The 19,532-nt window shown below is 37.3% G+C and overlaps 1 protein-coding gene across 2 annotated transcripts in view; it reads left to right on the forward strand.

Annotated features, from left to right (window-relative positions):
- The first annotated feature begins 2,316 nt into the window (after positions 1-2,316).
- LOC108710959 (complexin-2) overlaps positions 2,317-19,532 on the forward strand; it is a 71,388-nt gene continuing 54,172 nt past the window's right edge. The window contains exons 1-2 of one of the 2 annotated variants that reach the window (XM_041586223.1): positions 2,317-2,621; positions 14,750-14,880. The gene's annotated coding sequence lies outside the window, so the exon portion shown is untranslated. The remainder of the gene's footprint in view (positions 2,622-14,749; positions 14,881-19,532) is intronic. The other variant, XM_041586224.1, reaches the window with a different exon arrangement.

A 19,532-nucleotide genomic window follows, 5' to 3' on the forward strand; every position in this document is an offset into this window, starting at 1 on the left:
TGTTTAATCTCGACTTTCTGTTTTTGGTTTCATATAATTATTGCCCCAAAGCATTAAATTTTTTCCTAGCTCTGCCCATCTGCACTGCACTTTATCAGCCCTTATTATGTTTAATTGAAGCATATACCAATCAAGCAAATGTTGTACAGTGATCCAGATATCAGTTAACAACAAGATGACTGCTATAGCACTGGTAATGACAATTACCATTAGAAAATTCCTTCTGCATACCTAATAAAGCGGTCAGAAGAGGTCTAAGCAATATTTTGCTTTTAATTGACAATGTAACCATACAAATAATTACCAAGCCTTTTGATTATGCCTTCCCACTTGCAGGCTCTTCTTATAGACTCGAAAATACATCTGTGATATTGGGGTCTCCAAACAGTATAATGATTACTCACCAAACGGGGGAAGTGGCCCAGGTGCACCGCCCTGAGCCCTCAGCACGGGGAGCGGACAAACCGAAAAACCAATAAGGAGCAGGCACTCAATGAAGGCAAACTTCCACCAGGCAATAGTTCAAAGTGAAAAAAGTTTATTGTGTCCACAGCCGTACGCGTTTCGTGCCATAAACACTTAATCATAGGCTATGATTTGGTTCTTCTTATAGACTGTTATTCTTTATTCATATACTTAACATTATTATTTTACTATAGATGTTTAACATTCACATCTGTAAAGCTTACAATCAAAGGTCCATTCCATGCACATGCGCTTTGTTCTGTTTCATCAGGAGCCAATTCACTTACCTCAATATTTTTACAGTTTGGAAGGAAACCTACACAGGACAATAAGCACATACAAAGACCATACAGTGGTAACCTATGATTTATCAAACTTTTACCTCAATTCAAGTTTTTTTTGACAAACTCAAATTAGATTTGGGAAACTCAAAATTTCTAGATGTATTACATGCAAAAACAGAAAATAATTGAATGTAAAAAAATGCATCTAAATGCTGCTGAGTTCTTGTAGAAGTCAATGGAATTTGTACTATGAAAATTAAAAGATTTTTTTTCCAATTTGAGTTCTTCAAATTTTTTTTTAAACTTTATTAGGTCTACTGAAAATAATGAGTAGAATGTGATTTTGCTTTGTTTGTGGGGTTTATTTAGCCTTTTTTAATCTCTTTGAGATTCTAGTTTTTTAATCTCTTTGAGATTCTAGTTTTTAAGCACACATTTGAGTTTGGTGAGTTTTCGAGTTTTTTCAACTAAAAAAAAACAAAAACAAATTCACAAATTTGAATTTTGATAAATAGGCCTCTAGATATATCCAATTGGTTTAATGCTTCTCTTCATCCCAATGTTAAGAAATCAGTTCTTCGTCCAATCTAAGATTCAGATACACATACATTCACTTGGTCAAACTGTAGCCTAAGGACATGAGGGATCATTTAGATCTGCAAATGCAATTATGCTTGCTCAAATTTCCCTACAGTCAGTTGCATGCAAACCCTATTGAGTGAAGGTACTCTTTACACTTCTGCATAAGTTCCCTTCCTACCGTCCATTTCAAATCAAGTTCAGTTGCACCTATTGACACAGAGGAACCTTAGAACTACAGACCAGACAGCAGTTCCAGGGTCCTTCAGCACTGTGCATCAATAGGAACAGATCACTTGCATCTGAAGAATCAGGTGCACATATCACTTATGTGGAACACCAGAGATGATGCCAATAGGACCTGGAATACTTTCATAATAATTGTGTTCGATTTATGGTTAAGTGAAGAGCATTTGCATTAATATTGGGAAAAAAAATTGCGTTCAAAATTGCAATTTACTCACTGAAGATGTAAATTACCCCAACATAATTATGTGAGGCTCTAAGAACAGGGCTGGCCTGCACCCCTTCTGTGCTCTGCAGCTAGCGCCAGATTCCAGCATGAAGGACAGAGTGCATCATTTCCAAGAGTGCAAGTTAATGAGCGTTAAGGGAGTAAGCACCCTAGGGAAAGTAAATGACCCTTATTGAATGCAATAATTTTATGTTTTTATTTCAGCATAAAAATAAATGATCCAGTACTACCATTAGGTTTAGTAATTGGCATGAACAAAGACACCTGGAACTAAACAGCAACGTACTGAGCATGTGGTTCTGAGCATCTGTCTATACATGTATATATAGATAAAGAGTGTGTGCACATTGTGCTTTAAAAAATCAGTTTAATCTGGTGATACTCTAAGAACTACAGTTCTAATGATTCTGCTTAACTACCTAATATCCTTGCACAAGGTGTCTTGCAGCTGTACAATCCTTATTGTATCTCTTACCTTGCCATAGCAAAGGATAAGGATGGTGTCAGGCTCGTCACTGTTGGAATCTGTAAGGGACTATAGAAGAGACAGCACAACACTGAATGGAAAGCCAGCTGGAAATTCACCCAATGTATATAGGATGTGCAAGATTCACTGCCAGGCGTGAGGCTGCTATTTTTAGAAGCGTTTTTTCTTATTGCAGAGCAGGAGTGGGAGAGCTGCAAAGTGGTAAAGAGAGACAGTGAAATACAGTGACAAAAAGGAAAAGGGAGAAAACCCGGAAAATATAAAACACAGAAAGAGGAAAAGCAGAATCCAAGCACTGCATGAAAGCTGCAGCCCTTCAGAAGAACACAAGGTAGGTCGATTTCTGCTTAGTTCTTTTTTAATAATGATTTTTCCACACGATGGCTGTTCCCTGTGGTTTCGATATAAACAGACTAGGCCAAGGAACATTTGGATGATAGTATTGCTTCATTTAGTGAGATAACACCCTTCTCCGTTATTTATCAAAAAAATAATACGACTCTGGGCAGTGATGAGAAGACTGCAGGTCAAGCAAGCAATCCTACCAACGTTCAGGTTCAGCACCATGCCTGAAAGAACAGCTCTTCCCCGACTCTTGCAGAGTCACAGTGCATCATTTGCTGTACCGTCCCCTTGCACAATACAATGAAAATAAATCACACGGCTAGATATGACCAGAGACATTGTTATGTGCAGCTTTGAAACTGTTGTGTTCGCCTCATCTCCCTTATAAATCTTTATCTACACTGAAATCACTTCCTGACAGTCTGACAGCATTAATGTCATTTCTTATGCAGGGAAATAGCAGTAACTGATCAATATTGTAGCAGTAGCAATACTACCGGGAACAGTTCTTAGATGGTTTAACCTTCCCCACTAAAAGTCCTCAAACTAAGAAACTTCCTAAAGCTATTTGGAGAGGCCCTTTGTCTGTGAATCACAACTTCTGCATAAAGGCTGCTCTTTCAGTAAATACTTGGGAAATATTTTAATGTAATCCTCAGGTAATGTCACAACTGTTATACACACATGGAGCGAGTGATTAGATGTTCATAGCTTCATATTATTGAGTTGTGCTTTGGGTCACAATTAATATTTACACTAGTATTATGAATGCCCCCATCTTCTTCAATCAGTGACTCTTGAGGGGGACCATATGAATTGTAACCGTGCTTTTGAATCTTACAGGCATGCTGAAGTCTGATTCAGCAAATAATTCAGGTCTTAGGTTCTGGAATGCACAACACACACTTATTATTATTCAACACCTTGGTGAGTGATCCAGTTGGTCAGATTAGTGCAATTTAGCCATCCACGTGTGTGATCAGTCTGTATGAATATACAGCCAATTCACCTTCAGGAAGATCATAGGATATTCCAACTTCAGCCCTTGTTTGGCTCCCTTTACAGTAGAAAACTTGAATCCATGTGTGGAGCTGATGTAGGATTTGTATGTAGGTGGTACCCATTTTTGTAACCCCTGTCTCTTATGGAGGTAATATATACATAAATCCCAATATTTCCAAATGGCACTCACATGACACTGCAACATGCAATCAGTGAGTAGTTTTATTCAAGATCCCAGGCCAATAAAACTACACATTGATGGCTCCCTTTACAAACCGTCATGGTAAAGTAATACGTTTGCTTAGGCTACTTTATGAATGCAGCTGTGGTTGTGATTGTGCAAAAGCATGCACATATCAATGTCATTCATTAAATTAACTTGAGCCAAAATACATTCCTTGCACTTCTGCATATTTGTGCCAAGCAACAATGTGCCCGCCAGTCAGTTAGTTATCTACACCCTGTGGTTATTCCAGGATTCACATAGCAGGTTGCTTTATTAGATGCAACAGACTCACATGCCAATGATGTTTTAACACCACATGACTAAAATGTTGTAGTCTCCCCTATGACAGCTTCCAAAAATGCATGCGCAAACATGTGTGCATTTTAATACTTTGGCCACAACAAGTGGGTCCAAATCCACGCACAGCCGCAATTACATAGGGATCGGGGGAAAAAAGCTGCATTGTGGGAAAAACATGAGTTTTATGTGTAAAATTGCACTGTGCCCACTGCCATTGCAGTGATTGATCCCTATAGTCTATGTTGCCTGTAATGCACCAAGCTAAATACAAACCTTAAGCACAGCTGAAAGGTTTGAAGTTCCTACTCAGCAAAAGAGAGATAGCCGAGTGAAACATGATATAATAATTGATGTTTTCAGTTTGAAAATTTAAAGTTAGGCTATATATTTCTATGGGTATAATATATCTACAGATGTAGGAATGGCTCTGCTGGCCAATAGAATAAACTATAACAACCAACAGTGGTCTGGCTCATACCTTAGCTTTATATTCCTGCAGTTGTTTTTTTTTCCGTAGAAGCTGAGCACAAATTCAGATTCAAAGAGGTAAGGCAGGGGAAAATATATTTATCTGGATGTTTAAAAAAAAAATTCAAAGTGGTTATTTCACCCACATTTGTGGTACAGACTTCCAGACAGTATTTCATTATTTACCCCAGGTCGGCACAATTTCAAGAGCTCTAAGGAGTGCCCATTAATTCTCATTTAACAGCACTTGTGCCCCCCCCCCCAACCTGTGGTTGTTGCTCTCTGCATGGAGCTCTTTATTAAAAATCTAGTTCTATTTGCAGAGAGGAGAGTCTGAAGACGCAGCCCAGCCTTGTCCTTACCACCTGCCTATGGGCATGCACCTCATTCCGCTCACTAACTTTCATGTGCAAATGACGGGTGGAAGGGGGGGTGCCTTAATGCTTGCCCACCCCTTTAGAATCAAGCATGGCCCAAAAGAACACTGAAGCCTTTGGCTATTTGCACAAAGCAAAAGAATGGTTGATTGCACCCCTTTCTTTTGAGTTTATCTATTCTCTACATGCTGATAAAATTTACTCTAGTGTATGTGATAGGGACCTTAGATTGTAAGCTCCACCAGGTCAGGGACTGTTGTGTATGATGTATAATCTGTTGTGGAATATTTCAGCAATTGAAAAAGGATAAAAATAACTTATTTAATATAAACGGAGGGCAGCAGAACAAGCTTCATTTTGTATACGCATTCAATTATTGTGTGTGTGTGAAGAGTTACTTGTGCACAGGATATAGTATATCTTATCTTCAAAATATCCATGGGGATAAGAATAAAGGTCTTTAGTTGCAATCTGTCAAATACATTTTTAATGCAAAGATAAATAAATGATTAAAGTCTCTAAAAATAACTCAAGCCACATTCTAAATCTTCTTTTCCAGTTTGAAACCAACGATCTTTTCAATATGAAGAGTCATACTTGTCATGTTGCTGTATGTTTTGAAAGGTTACTGAGGTGGAAGAGTGTCAGCTACGTGCAGACGACAACATTATGTTTATTGGGTGCTTCCTTAGAATATATTCTAAAAGCTGTTTGTTTATTCGAGTTCAAGTGTTGATGCAAGTAGATACAGGCATTCCGTGAAGATTTGGTTATTTGCTTTAAGGCAACTGAACAATAAAAATGAGGTCAGAATGGAAAAGAAAGAATGAGTTGGAGAATTAGCGGATCAGGGCTGCAGAAGATATTTGGGTAATCAGGCATTATCACAGACTTGACCACCACTGTTACTGTAGCGCCTTCAGGCTTCTTTCATTGGTCAATGTATTTGCTCATTACTGATCTTCGCGTTAGTACTGAGTAGTGTCTTAAGGTTTCTTGATGAAATTATTCTTGATGATAAGGTTTTTTATACTGTATATCCATGTTTGATGGCGATTTACAGTAAATGTGGTACCAGGCAGCTCACTGGTCTTATAAATGGAAAGTTCTACATTTGAAAGCATTTCCTAATGCAGTGTATCATGAAAAGTGTCATGTTTTTACCAACTGCCTCTTTTAATCACAGTATTACATTATAATTAACTTGTCTATACAGTACATTTGTAATAAATAAGATTATTTTATTTTTTTCTATACTGTATATCTTGCAATACAGACTGCATTTCGCCAATAACAAAAGTGCCCCTCGCATAAAGGTCAACAAAGGACCTATTTAATGAGGGTTGCCAAAAAGTTAGAAATCAATGTTCTCTGGGCCGGTGCTCCTGTTAGGAAAAAGAAAAAACTCAAGGTAGGTGACAAAATACTCAAACCCCTCCCTTATTAATTTAATTCACAATTACCTGAACTCTTGTGTGCAATTACAAGCCAATCATCTGTCATTCTAAAATGTGTAAGTTGGTGTTTTCTAGCAACAGTTATTGGTTGAGCACACTCATGGTGCCCATTGACTAACAATCCCGTTTAGTTTTTTTCCACTAATCTCACAACATTTGTGGCTAGCCTATTTTGTTTAAAATCTTTAAAATTCAAGATTTATTAAGTGTAAATAACATGAAAGCCACTAATACAAAACTTTGTCAGGTAAAAGTTGTTGACATCCAATAGAATGGGGCTGCGCTGATCCTATTGGTCCGCTTTACGTCAATTCAGACTTCTAGAGGTTTTTGTATTTTTTCCATCATAAGATTCATGGTTTTAGAGAAAGTGAGTTTAGTTGTGGTTTCAAAAACCTCTAAAGCCACTAAAATCCAACCTTAGATAAATAGGCCTCCACATGTCAGTGATTGCCGTTGAACTTAATAAAGGGAAGTTCCAAACATTTTGTTGCCTTCCTATTGAAAATCATTCAGGCAACTAAACGCTCTGAACTGTGCCTTGCTCTTATGTATCATCATAGCAAATTATAGGAACATGGGTGACATACTTAAAATAGCAACCATAGAGTGTAATAATAAGGTTAGAATGAATTGGGCCAAAATTAAACAGAAAGACTTCCATTATAATTTAGATGTGGTGAAAGCATTATTAAAGAAATACATGCAGTGTTACTCACAAAGTATTGCATTATAAATAGTAATGAGCGAATCTTACCTCACTTCACCGAAAATTCAGGAAACAACGAAAATTCACCAAAATACATTGAAGTCAGATTTTTTTTGGAGCACAACATTTTTTTGGACAAGCGACAATTTTCTTTCACCCGTTGGAGTGCATGGGATTAATTTCCGCAGTGAAACTTGGTGAAAAATTTCGTTCATCACTTTTTATAAACAGAAATCTTAGAATAACACTTTCTTTCATTTGACAAAATATTTTTTTTAGCATTTACAATTCATTTGTAATAAAATAGTCCTGGCAATATGGTTAGTTTCTTTTGTTTGAATTCCGTTTCTTGTTTCTGCTCAGTACTTGCAGATATTTGCCCCATTAGGAAATATGTCATTCTGTCATCCAAATCAGCTATTTCATTTTCCTTATGCCTGTAATCTCACTTGTCAGATATCTGAAGTTTGTTTGAAATTTCTCCAGGGCTATTCCCACAACATCTTGTAAATAGGAAGCCTCTGTGTCTAGGGTAAAGGAAAAAACCTTTAGATTGGAACTTTGTTTTAAGGAAGGTCATGCGAATATGTTCTCTGCGGCTGAGGACGTCTATGGCAGTAATCCAATAATTCAATATATTGTTATTGACATAAATGTGATTTCCCGTGTTTAACAGATTTCATTGTTACACATATAATAAGAGAGTAAATCATTTACAAATATAAGTAATATGGAAATGAAAATTCAGAATAATCTAGGTTGCTCTTCATTATCTCCCCTCTCTGAAATGTACCCCTAAACACATGCAGATTATGAGTTTAAATTCTTTTTTTCTGAAAGGCATTTAGCACATATAATACCACTGCACACAAAAATAAGAATTGCTGTTCTCTATTCAACAAAACCTAATGGTCCTTGTTGACCTAGCCAACCCTTTTTCTCCTGTCAGTGAGACAAAATATCAGCAACAAAATTCAGAACTGTCACCTCAGCAAAGACTCCTCCAGAGAGTTCATTGGCATCTTTCACTTTTCAAAATGAGGTACCCAGAGAGCACTTAGATTCACATTCTCTGGATGCATCTGCAGAGCCAGGAGTCTTTTTATTATTGAGGTCCTTGCTCTCTTCTATTATTGCTCACACATTCTTTCTGCAAAAAATCAACACTGTCACATCACCACCTTACCACCTCTCATAAAATAACTGCACTAAAATATATACTTCAACCTAGAAACTGGAAATGTTTTATGTCATCTTTCTTTCAAAGTAAAAATAATACAATAAAACATTGCTGCACTAGAGGAAGGAGGCAGAGGTGTATGTCAGCTAGCAAACACTGGCAATAACAAAAAGGTGGCATAATGAGGTGCACAAACTGTGGAAGTATTCTTGAGATGCCTTGTCTAAATGTCCTACTTTTTTTAATACGGTTAGAGCATAGAAGGATCAAGGAAATATACATATTTGTATTGTTACAGGAGCTTGTATATGGACAGAAAGAGATGAGTAGGTTTTCTTTAGGGATGTAGCAAACCGCCGAGTATGTGTTCGCGAACGCCGTTCGCAAACACCGGCAAAAAATGCGAACAGTTCGCGAACTGTTCGCGAACTTCGAACATCCGAAAATCGTTCGATTCGAACGATCGAAGCATTTTAATCGTTCGATCGAACGATTTTCGTTCGAATCGAACGAAAATCGTTCGATTTTAGCGATCGATTGGTCGAATGGTCGAACGATTTTGACGCGAACGCCTATTGGCGAACGTCGCGCGACGTTCACGAACTTGCGGCGGACGCGAACAGCTATTCAAACTAGACAGTCCAACCTTCATTTGGGTGATACTTGTGTGTTTGGGGCTTAAAAATGTATGTTCTGGGATTTCTATCCTAAACACTAGTCATTGTGGAGCAACAGTGTTTGCATCCCCTTTAAAGTCAACGTTTACCTTGAAATTAACTGAAGCATGATGTAGACAGCAGTATTGCATTTCATTTTTTCTATTTTTTGCTATTATTTACTGTTATGTGCTAAGGTTTTCTAAAGTTGGAAAGTTGTGTTCTGGCTGCTAGGATCCCAAATTTTTGACTAGAGTGAAGCAAAAGAAAGAGGAAAGAAAGAAAGAAAGAAAGAAAGAAAGAAAGAAAGAAAGAAAGAAAGAAAGAAAGAAAGAAAGAAAGAAAGAAAGAAAGAAAGAAAGAAAGAAAAGAATGAATCCCTGCAAACAGGATCATGAGTATTAAAAATGATAAGCAAAGCCATACTTTGCTGAAGTAAAAATCCCAGAATACTTCAACATATTATCAAGGGGTAAAGCATAATGGGAGCTGTAATCAAACATAGTGATGGGCGAATTTATTCGGCAGTTATGGATTTGTGGCGAATTTCCGCATTTCGCCACCCGCAAATGTCTTCTCGAAACTGCAGGGAAAATTCACAGTTAAAAATTCGGCTTGAAAAAAAAATTGACGATGGATGCCCGTTGACTTTAATGTATTTGGACAAAATAGTCACGTGTATAAAATTTGTTGCTCTTGTCAAGATTGTTGCACGTCAAAATTATTTTGATGCCCATTGACTTCAATGTGTTTCGCAAATTTTTCGCAGTTTCGTGAATTTTTCAGTGAAGCGAAATGGGAAAGATTGGCCCATCAAACATTATCAGCAACATTGATCAATGAAATATTTCTAAAGTTCTTATGGGAAAGAATGCAAGGGAATTCTCCAATAGGAATGATACTTAAAGTTAATAAAAACCATCCCTACCATCTGCATCTACTAGCTTTCCAAATTAGGATACCAACATTGCATCTGTATTCTTGTCAAATGACTCTGAAATCAAACATCTGGAGGGTAGACATATTACTACTTAGGCATTATGTGCTAGAAGTGAAATGTTTCATGGCTTTGGCAACTATTACAAAAAAACAAGGAGTAGAGTGTTGTTGCATTCACTGCGTTGCTGGTCATGGAGACCTGGAGATAATCTATTTAGCTCAGTTCAGTGATGTTGAAGTGTATTCACTGTGCAATCACTTGTTAAGCATGCAATGTGGTGATTTTGGCAGTGCTACTCCTCGTATTCTGTGCATGATCTTAAATAAAGCAATCTTGTAAAATCTAGGAAAATCAGAAAAAAGCTAGGAAAATCAGAAATATCTATGCAGGCAGTAGTGACTTCACAGCTTTGTTTTTTTTTTTTTTTTTAAAAAGAAACAGCAAGCAGTTGCCTGGGTTTCCTAACTGTACACTGTAAAAAACAACAGGTGAATTTGGACATGATTGATTATTCCCTTTATATCTTTAGATAGACTGTATATACTTGTCCATGATAACGTCTTATTTTTGCCAGAACCAGTATCCAACTTGAAGTCTGTAAAAGCATCTCTACCAGTGACTTGAATATTTCCCCATGTAGCTAAAAGAGGAACTCTTCGAAAGTAACCCCAAAACAATGTTTTCTTTTGTGATCAGATTTTAAAGTGATACGCTAAAATGTAATAAAAGAAGAAATTGATAAATTCAATCAAAAAAACAGATAGTATGCCAGATTTTTATACAGAACAGGAAATGCTGATGTTTAAAAGTGCTGATAAGCAACATGAAATCCTCTGGAAGCAAAATGTCTCTGTTGTAACTAAATTTCTCTGATGGTACACACAAAAAGGCCATATACAAAATTGTCTAATTTAATATACAAAAACGAAGGCGCTGTTTAAATAAAAAAAAAATTGGGATATGGATTTGAGTAAAATGGTGTTTTTATATCCATGAGACAAGAAGGTGTTAGTAAAGGCATTAATAAAGAAATGAGATGTTTTCCTTTCTTTAGTATGAAAATGAACCTGCAATACCTACAAACTAGACCTTTGCGATTGTTAGTATCTTGATTCAGACGATCATTGTGAAAATATATAGAAAATTAAATAATGGTCATTTGAGACCCCTGGGACACAAGTGCAAGAGCACTAAAGGGCACACAAGTCAGTCAGCGTTGGATTCAAATGTCGCAGGTCTCTACATGTGCACTTTAGCTAGAAAGAAATTATAGGGCTGTCATGATCCTATGTACTGTATAAAGGCAGACCACGTTAGTAGCTGCAACAATAAAGTTTGTGTGGATTCTCATGCATTAGGAGCAAGGAGAAGGAACAGGTTCCATACCTGTATTATTCTTGCTACTCCAAAGATATGTGTGATTGTGCGTTAAGATTCTTAATGATCTCTTAAAGGAAAAGGAAAGTTGTTTCACACTTGGGGGTGCCAAATGTTAGGCACCCCCCAAGTGAATGTATTTACTTACTTGAAACCCCTCCTATCAGCAGAAAACTGCATCAGCCTGGGGTTATTCCAGCGGGCACCACGGAGCGACCCTCTACCGGCTTCTTCTTTATTCAAATTTCCAGGGGCAGAAACATGCGCAGTAGAACAAAATAGCCGACTTTTTAGTTTGGCTTTTTACTCTAATGCGCATGCGCAGCCGCGAGAAGCAAGAAGAACCTGGAAGAGGATCGCTCCGTGGTACTCACTGGAATAACCCCGGGCCGGTGCCGTTTTCTGCGGATAGGAGCACCAACCCGGGGGTTTCAGGTAAGTCAATACATTCACTTGGGGGTGCCTAACATTTTAAGTACATTAGACAAAGAAGTGCCTAGTAGAACCCATACACAGATTTATAGAATATTCCAAAAAGGATTTTACATTTTACATAAGGCAATTCTACACAGGGGTTTTCAAATTACTGCCCATAAAAAAGACATCATATGTTTAGAAACTGTTATTAACTGATTACTAGCAATATGTATGAACTCTGCATCATACTAGGTCTATCTATCTATCTATCTATCTATCTATCTATCTATCTATCTATCTATCTGTCTAATTCCTCCATGGTGTCAGCTTCAAATCCAATATTTTAGACTGCAGAAACCTCTAACTCAACAAATTAGCGGGGGAATGTAATAAAAATTGCTAATGGAAAAACTATTTGCAATGCGAAAAGTTATACCTTTGCGCGAACAAATTTTGCTTTGTGCGAATTTAATATAGCTTTTGCGAACCCGGAAACTGTTTAGCGACCACTTCCGACAGTGAAAGACCGTTTGCGAATTTTATAGTTTGCGCCAATGCGCAGTCAATGTAATAAAACTTCTTACTGAAAAAGTCGTTATGTTTGCTCCAAAAGATTACGACACCTTCAAGCACTTCTTATGAGTGCGCAATTAAAATTCTCAATGCGCAATTAAAATTCGCAATAAAATAACAGTTTAAGGAACAATATTACATTGCGAGATGTGGATTTTTAGTCTTATTGGTGCGAATTGTTTTGCTCTTTGCGACTTTTATTACATTCCCCTGTAGGTGTTTAAAACATACCATACACAGATGGGGGTGTGATGTATTGCTCTGAATCTTTTGGGATACTGGAAGATGAAGTGCTACAACTCTCAGCATTATTATGCCAACCCAGCTATTGGGGGAGTTCGATAAACTGTAGTTATGCAACTGCAAGAGCTTGGCTGCTTATCAAGAATCAGATGTTGGTGGTATCTTCCAAGCATACTGGCTAAATGAATTCATAGATTCGTTTTTCTAGTTTTATTTGTTTTAGGTTTGTATATATTATCTTTATTGCAGTATTTCTTGGCACCACAATATCTCTATTGATACTGTTCCAGGACACTGAATTTATAGCCAATATTTTACAACTGAACGTAAATTAGTACTTTTCCATACCAAGAGTACAGTACCCTAGAGATAAGAAAAGCCGCAATCTGTCACAGATCTAAACACTAATTAACAGACCATCTTGCATTGATTGAGAAATAGCAAATGCTCCCAATTTTACTTTGTTTCCAAACTTCTGATTAGTTTTAGTTCTGTATATAAATCTCTATAAAATACCTCCGCAACAATGCAGAAATCATCTTGGGAATAGAGGCAGCTCGCTGTTTATTCGTATTACTTTTTTGGATGTCTGTAGATGTTTACACCCTATAGGATACAAAAGAACATGAAGCAGACTCTCTGCGTAGGGAGGCCTCCATGTGTGGGAGAGAAGGCTATATTATGAATTGCCAAACAACATATTTTTCTACTTAATGGGTTATTGCTAATACACGAAATCGGCCCACTCACAACAAACTTGCAATTTTTTTTTTAAATATGAATCTATTTTCCAAGTACAGAATTTCAGTAGTCTAGAAAAGGGGCCACCTGCAGTTCTGATTAAAAATGAGGTTACAATATTTGTGAATATATAATCTGAGCACGTAAGCCAACTATTATTTTTGCTATAAACCCACTTTGTTATTTAGCTAATTGTCAAGGGTATTTTTGAGAACTAGCTTAAACTATATGGCTATTACTTATTAGTGAAACATAGAGAAATTTGCTTTTTTCCAGATTAATTAGCAAGCAGAAATAATCAGCCTTTGGCCGTACATGTTGGTGTTAGAAAACTAAAAATAAATTGCTAATACTGACCAAACACTGGGGGCAGATACTGTATAATACAGGTTGCTGTCATGCCTCTGTCCTTGGCTAATAATTAGTTGAAATAATTAAACCCTTGCAGGGTTCTGTGAGGGGTCGCACTATATGAACAATGTTAAAAGATTTTGTTAACTAATTTTGATTAGCGTGTGGGAGTGAAAAAAAAATTTTGATCAGGAGAAAAAAGACAGCTTTAATGCACTGTTTTTATGCATTAGCAATTTTGCAGTGTGCAACTATATCCAATTTAACCTCATCTGAAGTACCAGCAGCTCTGAGTTGAAGGAGATGAACTGGTGATGTCCATAGTGTTTGAGTAAAGAGGCGTACAAGATGGACACCCCTCACTTTAAGGGGGCAAAGTTATACTCAAATAACCAATGGCAAACAGCATTTTGTTTTACTCTTGGAATACTAAAAGTGATTATTGCTGTGAGTTACTAAAGCAGGGCAGGTATTACCAATGACATCATAATGTACCCCTTCCCTAAACACAGGTGGTTATTTACTAAACCTCGGATTTTTTTTGGGGGCAAAAACTAAATCTTTTTGTGGAAAAAAACTTTATATTTCAAGATTTCTCATACCCCGATGCTGCAAAGAGCCTGAATCGGAAAAGCCGCCACCTCAGACCTGTTGAGGTCAATGGAAGACGTCCCTATACTTATTTTATCATATTGTGGTTTACTTTGGGATTAGACAGATATTCCGAAAAATTGGGGGTTTTCGGGCAGAAACCTGAAAAAAATCTAGGGATTCAGGAGAAAAGTAAAAAAAATCGTACAATTCGGGTTTTTGTTTGAGTTTTATTGATTTCAGTTATTTTATTAATAAATAAGGCAAAATTGGGGAAGGGAGTTTGGTTGGGATTTTTTCATTGAAACAATAAGATAAAATCGAGTTTTAGCAAATAACCCCTTAGACTCATGATAGTAATAGTCAAATATTTCCTTGATGGAGAAGGCTTAAATCATCCTCAAGGAAGCAAAATTTACAATGTGCAGAGAGTGAATTTAGCATTCCAAACTAGTGATTTCCCTGCCCGCCCGCCATCTTGACCTCCTCTGGTTTCCTTTTTATAGACCCCCACCGACCTGCTCCACTGATGACATCACAAAAGGGGCGGGGTGAGCAGGTGCAGCATCTATAAAAGAAGAACCCGGAAGTCGGAAGCTAATATTTGACGGTGGCCACCTGCGAAGACGAGTGCAAGGTCGGTCAAAACCCGCCTGACCCGCGGGTCCCACGGTTATCCGGCCTGTCCGCACATCACTATTCCACACCTGCTTAGCAAATCAAGAGGCACAGGCAGCAAAAGTTAGTTCCAGACTGTGGGGTTGGCCCCTTAGGACATGCATAGCAATGGGGTGTGGGTTGTTCATTAAATTAACTTTTAGCGAGTGATATTCTAGACAATTTCCAATTGGTTTTCATTTTTTATTATTTGTGGTTTTAGAGTTATCACGATTTTTACTCAGCAGCAGCTTGAGTTTTCAATTTCACCAATCTGGTTGCTAAGGTTCAAATTACCATAGGAACTATGCATTGATGTCATGTGAACAAGAGAATGGAATATGAATAGGAGAGGGCCTGAATAGAAAGATGAGTTATAAAATTATTATAAAATTATTTGTAGCCTTACAGAGCATTTGTTTTTTATATTGGGTCAGTGACCCCTATTTGAAAGATGGAAAGAGTCAGAAGAATACAAATAAATAAAAAAAAGAATTACCCATTTTAAAGCATACTAAAAGTTACCCTTTAAGACCTTAAATCATTGATGCCAAAATGTTAGATGCAGAGAGTTGTGGGCTAAGCAATACATCTATGGAAGTTTTATGCCATCTATAATTTTCAAGAAGTCTCCTAAAAACCAAGATTTTAAAAGGCCTGTTTATGCTTATATGCAGTGCTGCAAATATACATATATACAGTGTAAACACTGTGTGTGTATACACTGTAAAATAAGTGCAAGGATGCTGTTTTGATTAAGGGGCTTTGTAACTTACATCCACAGAAAATCCATTATCGTAGCACCTGTAGCTGTATAAAGCCAGGTATATAATAAAGCTCTGCTTTATTGTGCTGTGCTATTTACACCATCTGTCTCAGACTTTTACATGCAGCACTACATGATAGCAGTAGTTTTTTTCTATTGAATCCCTCGGCTACAGCACCTTGTAATCTGCTAGAGAAAATCCAGCAAAATTAATATTACATATGCTTGTCTAATGTCAGTGATACATTTGAAAATGTGCTAGGCATGGTATGCAAAGGTTGCTGTAAATCCTACAGCATGTGTGCTATTTGTATGCAGAACTACCAATCATTGCCATCTTGTTGCATGTATTGTAGGTTTTTTTCTGTTTCACTTTGATTTTGTTGCTGTTGATACACTGTTTATGCTCCCCCCATATTTAATAAAAGGCACAATAACCAATAGCTCATTGCACCCAAACTTCCTCCCTTAACAAATTACTGAAGGTCTCGGCACTTAATTTCAGAACACAGAGACCTGTAGATACCCCCATGAATACAGTTCTATCTTTGTTTAGCAGTGCCTTATTCAAAAGGGGTAGCCAGAAATAGGCGACTCCCCGCTCCCTGCCAGTCCCCTTTCTTGCACATCATTCATACACACATATTATAAAGCAGCAGTGGATGCCCTGCTATTTGAAGGGGAGTTGCACCTTTAAAACACTTTTGGTACAGGTATGGGACCTGTTATACAGAATGCTGGGGACCTGATCTTTCTGTAATTTGGATCTTTATACCGTAAGTCTACTAGAACATCATGTAAACCTTAAATAAACCCAATAGGCCGGTAGGCCGGTTTTGATTCATTATATCTAAGTTTGGATCAAGGGCAATGTACTGTTTTATTATTACAGAGAAAAAAATGTAAAATAGAGTCTATGGGAGATGGCCTTTCCATAATTTGGAGCTTTCTGCATAACGGGTTTCCGGATAACGGATCCCATACCTGTATGATGTAGACATTATTATTCTAAGACTACTTGCAATTGGTTTTCATTTTTTATAGTGTTTTTTAAAATATTTAGCTTTTTGTTCAGCACTCTCCAGTTTGGAATTTCAGCAGCTATCTGGTTGCTAATGTCGGGTTTATATTAGCAACCAGGCAGTAGTTTGAATGAGAGACTGGACTATGAATAGGAGAGACCTGAATAGAAAGATAAGCAATAAAAGATAACCCTAACAATACAATTGTACACAGCAATAGTTTTTTGGCTGATGGGTTCAGTGACCCCCCCCCTTTGAAAGCTGGAAAAAGACAAGAGAAAAAAAAAGACAATTTAAAAACTATAAAAAACTATAAACTATATTAAAATTAAAGCCTTAAGCCAATGTAAGAACAGGACTGGCCTGCATCTGCCAACTCTGCAATCTGAAAAGCAACTTGCAAAGTGTGGCCTGTACCTGGGGCATGGTAAATATAAGTGAGTCTTTTATTATATAACCCCATATAACCTTTGGCAGGAGAGTCATGAAACAATAATTTAGCTTCATTTATGAAAGCTAGTGCAATAAAAAAAAGCACAACATACACACAAATCACCATTGTTTTACCAATGTCATTTTTTCCCCCAGAATTAAAGAGCAATAGCTGATGCTTGCTAAATAGCATGTGCCACAACTTGCCATTGAGTTGCCAGTTCAAGCATAATTCAGTTTAGGCTGCAGTTCAAGTTGTTCTTAGACATCTTAGTGCAGTATCGTTAATATTGTTTGTGTGATTTACTAGGTGCAAGTCACTTGTTTGTGTAGACACAACAAACTAAGGGAAACCTGAGAATAACACCTTCTTTAAGGTAGATATTAATTACATGGCTCCCTTGGATTCTGGGTCCTATACTGTGCATCTGTAGGCTGAACTTGTGCACTTACCATAGGCAGGGGTTGAATGGCGCACGTATAGGCAAGTACCTTTGTAACTAGTGTTTAAATGGGCGCTAAATAACACTCAATTTTGTGCTTTGAACTTGTATTCTATAGATGAGCATTCCTAATTTAGTTAACCAGTAGGGATGTGATGCTAAAAGCCACAGTAAGGCTTGGTTACCAATTAAATGAGGCCCACCTAGCAAAATACAATTAGAAATATATGCTGCTAAAGTGACCAAATTTACAGAAACAGTATCTTATATATATAGTGAATAATGTACACCCTAATGTAAAATACAGGAATACTGTATTATAAGTCACCAAGGTGTTCCATACCCTCATAATTTACAACACGGGTACATTATTTATTATAATACACAGGTTTCAGTGAGTCATGGGAAAAAACCCAGTGGGCCGCAGCTCTCATGGGCCCCCGCCGGCCCAGCCCACCTCCACCAATCTCCAGCCCCCCACACACATGCACACCAGCGTTCACGCACATGCACGGGGGGGGGCCCGGAGGTTTGTAACCTGGTGGGCCCCCTCGATGTCCAGTCCGACCCTGATTATATATATATATATATATATATATATATATATATATATATATATATATATATATATATATATACACACACACACACACACACACACACACCATGGGGCTACCAGCACTCACGACAAAGTTAGTAAGTATGCCTGGGTGCAGAAACGACAAAATTTCCAGAATACCTCCAAAAGAATCCAAACTCTCAGGACTTATACATGAATAAAATTGGTCTTTAATTTACAGAACTTCAGTTTCGGCGCTATCAAAGGCCTTTCTCAAATATATGTATATATAGTCAGAAATGCATTTCCAACGTTTTGGTCCTCTCTGGGACCTTTTTCAAGCATAAATGAGGTCCCAGAGAGGACCAAAACATTGAAAATGCATTTGTGAATAAAGCACATCAATTTTCTTCACTATAAATAAGGAGTGCGGGTCCATTCACTACGATGTATTACAAGATTTGACCAACACACCCATCTCTATATCTTAAATCCGGAAAGAGTGCGCTCACTGTATAGACATTAGATATATATATATATATATATACACACAATTCCACAAAGGAGTTTTGTTTTTTATCAAAACAAAGTTTTTTGTGTGAGTTAGAAAAATAAATGTCTTTTCCTATAGTCAAGTAAATAAAAGCACTGACAATGCACCTATTCTAAACTGAATATATTTCCAGCATAAAAATAAATTACAAGTGCAAGTTTGCAGCAGACACAATCACAAAGCAAGACGACTTCAAAAATACAATTACTGGCAGCAACCTAAATTTCAGACAAATATTGCGTTGTTGCCATCCATCATATGCATCACTCATTTCTACAGCCATTACCACAGCCCATGATTGACATTGCTTATTAAACAGAAATGTAATTATATGTACTCCTGTTATCCCCAAGGCTCTTTAATCCTGGGGATTTTATGTATCTGTCACTGCTGTATGCATGAGCATAAGGCTACAGTAACTCAGTGGGATTCTGTACTCCAAGCAAGGGACCATGGGATATGGATAGAGTTTGAAAGAGCTTAATACCTTGGGTGGGTTTGTTCAAACGCAGTCATTATATTTTACTTTTGTTGAGCCTACAAGTTTTGCAGAGCTTTGCAGTAATATAATATGCTATAATTCATTCCTGAAACTCTTGTAAGAGTTTGTAAGAGAATAACAGCAAACACATAATTTATGAGTTAGCACAAGGAATAGGAAGCAGCACATAAATAAAATGCATAGACAGCCACCGCCTGTGTTAAATTGGTTATGCAAATATACAATTTCCTTGTAACACATTATTTCTTTTAGGATTCTGCAGTACACATATGGAACTTATTATCCAGAGTACTTGGGACCTGTGGTTTACCGGATAATGGATCTTTCTGTAATTTGGATCTTCATATCTTAGGTC

Source organism: Xenopus laevis, chromosome 3L (genome assembly GCF_017654675.1).
Source record: "Xenopus laevis strain J_2021 chromosome 3L, Xenopus_laevis_v10.1, whole genome shotgun sequence".
In the NCBI taxonomy this organism is placed as follows: Eukaryota; Metazoa; Chordata; class Amphibia; order Anura; family Pipidae; genus Xenopus; species Xenopus laevis.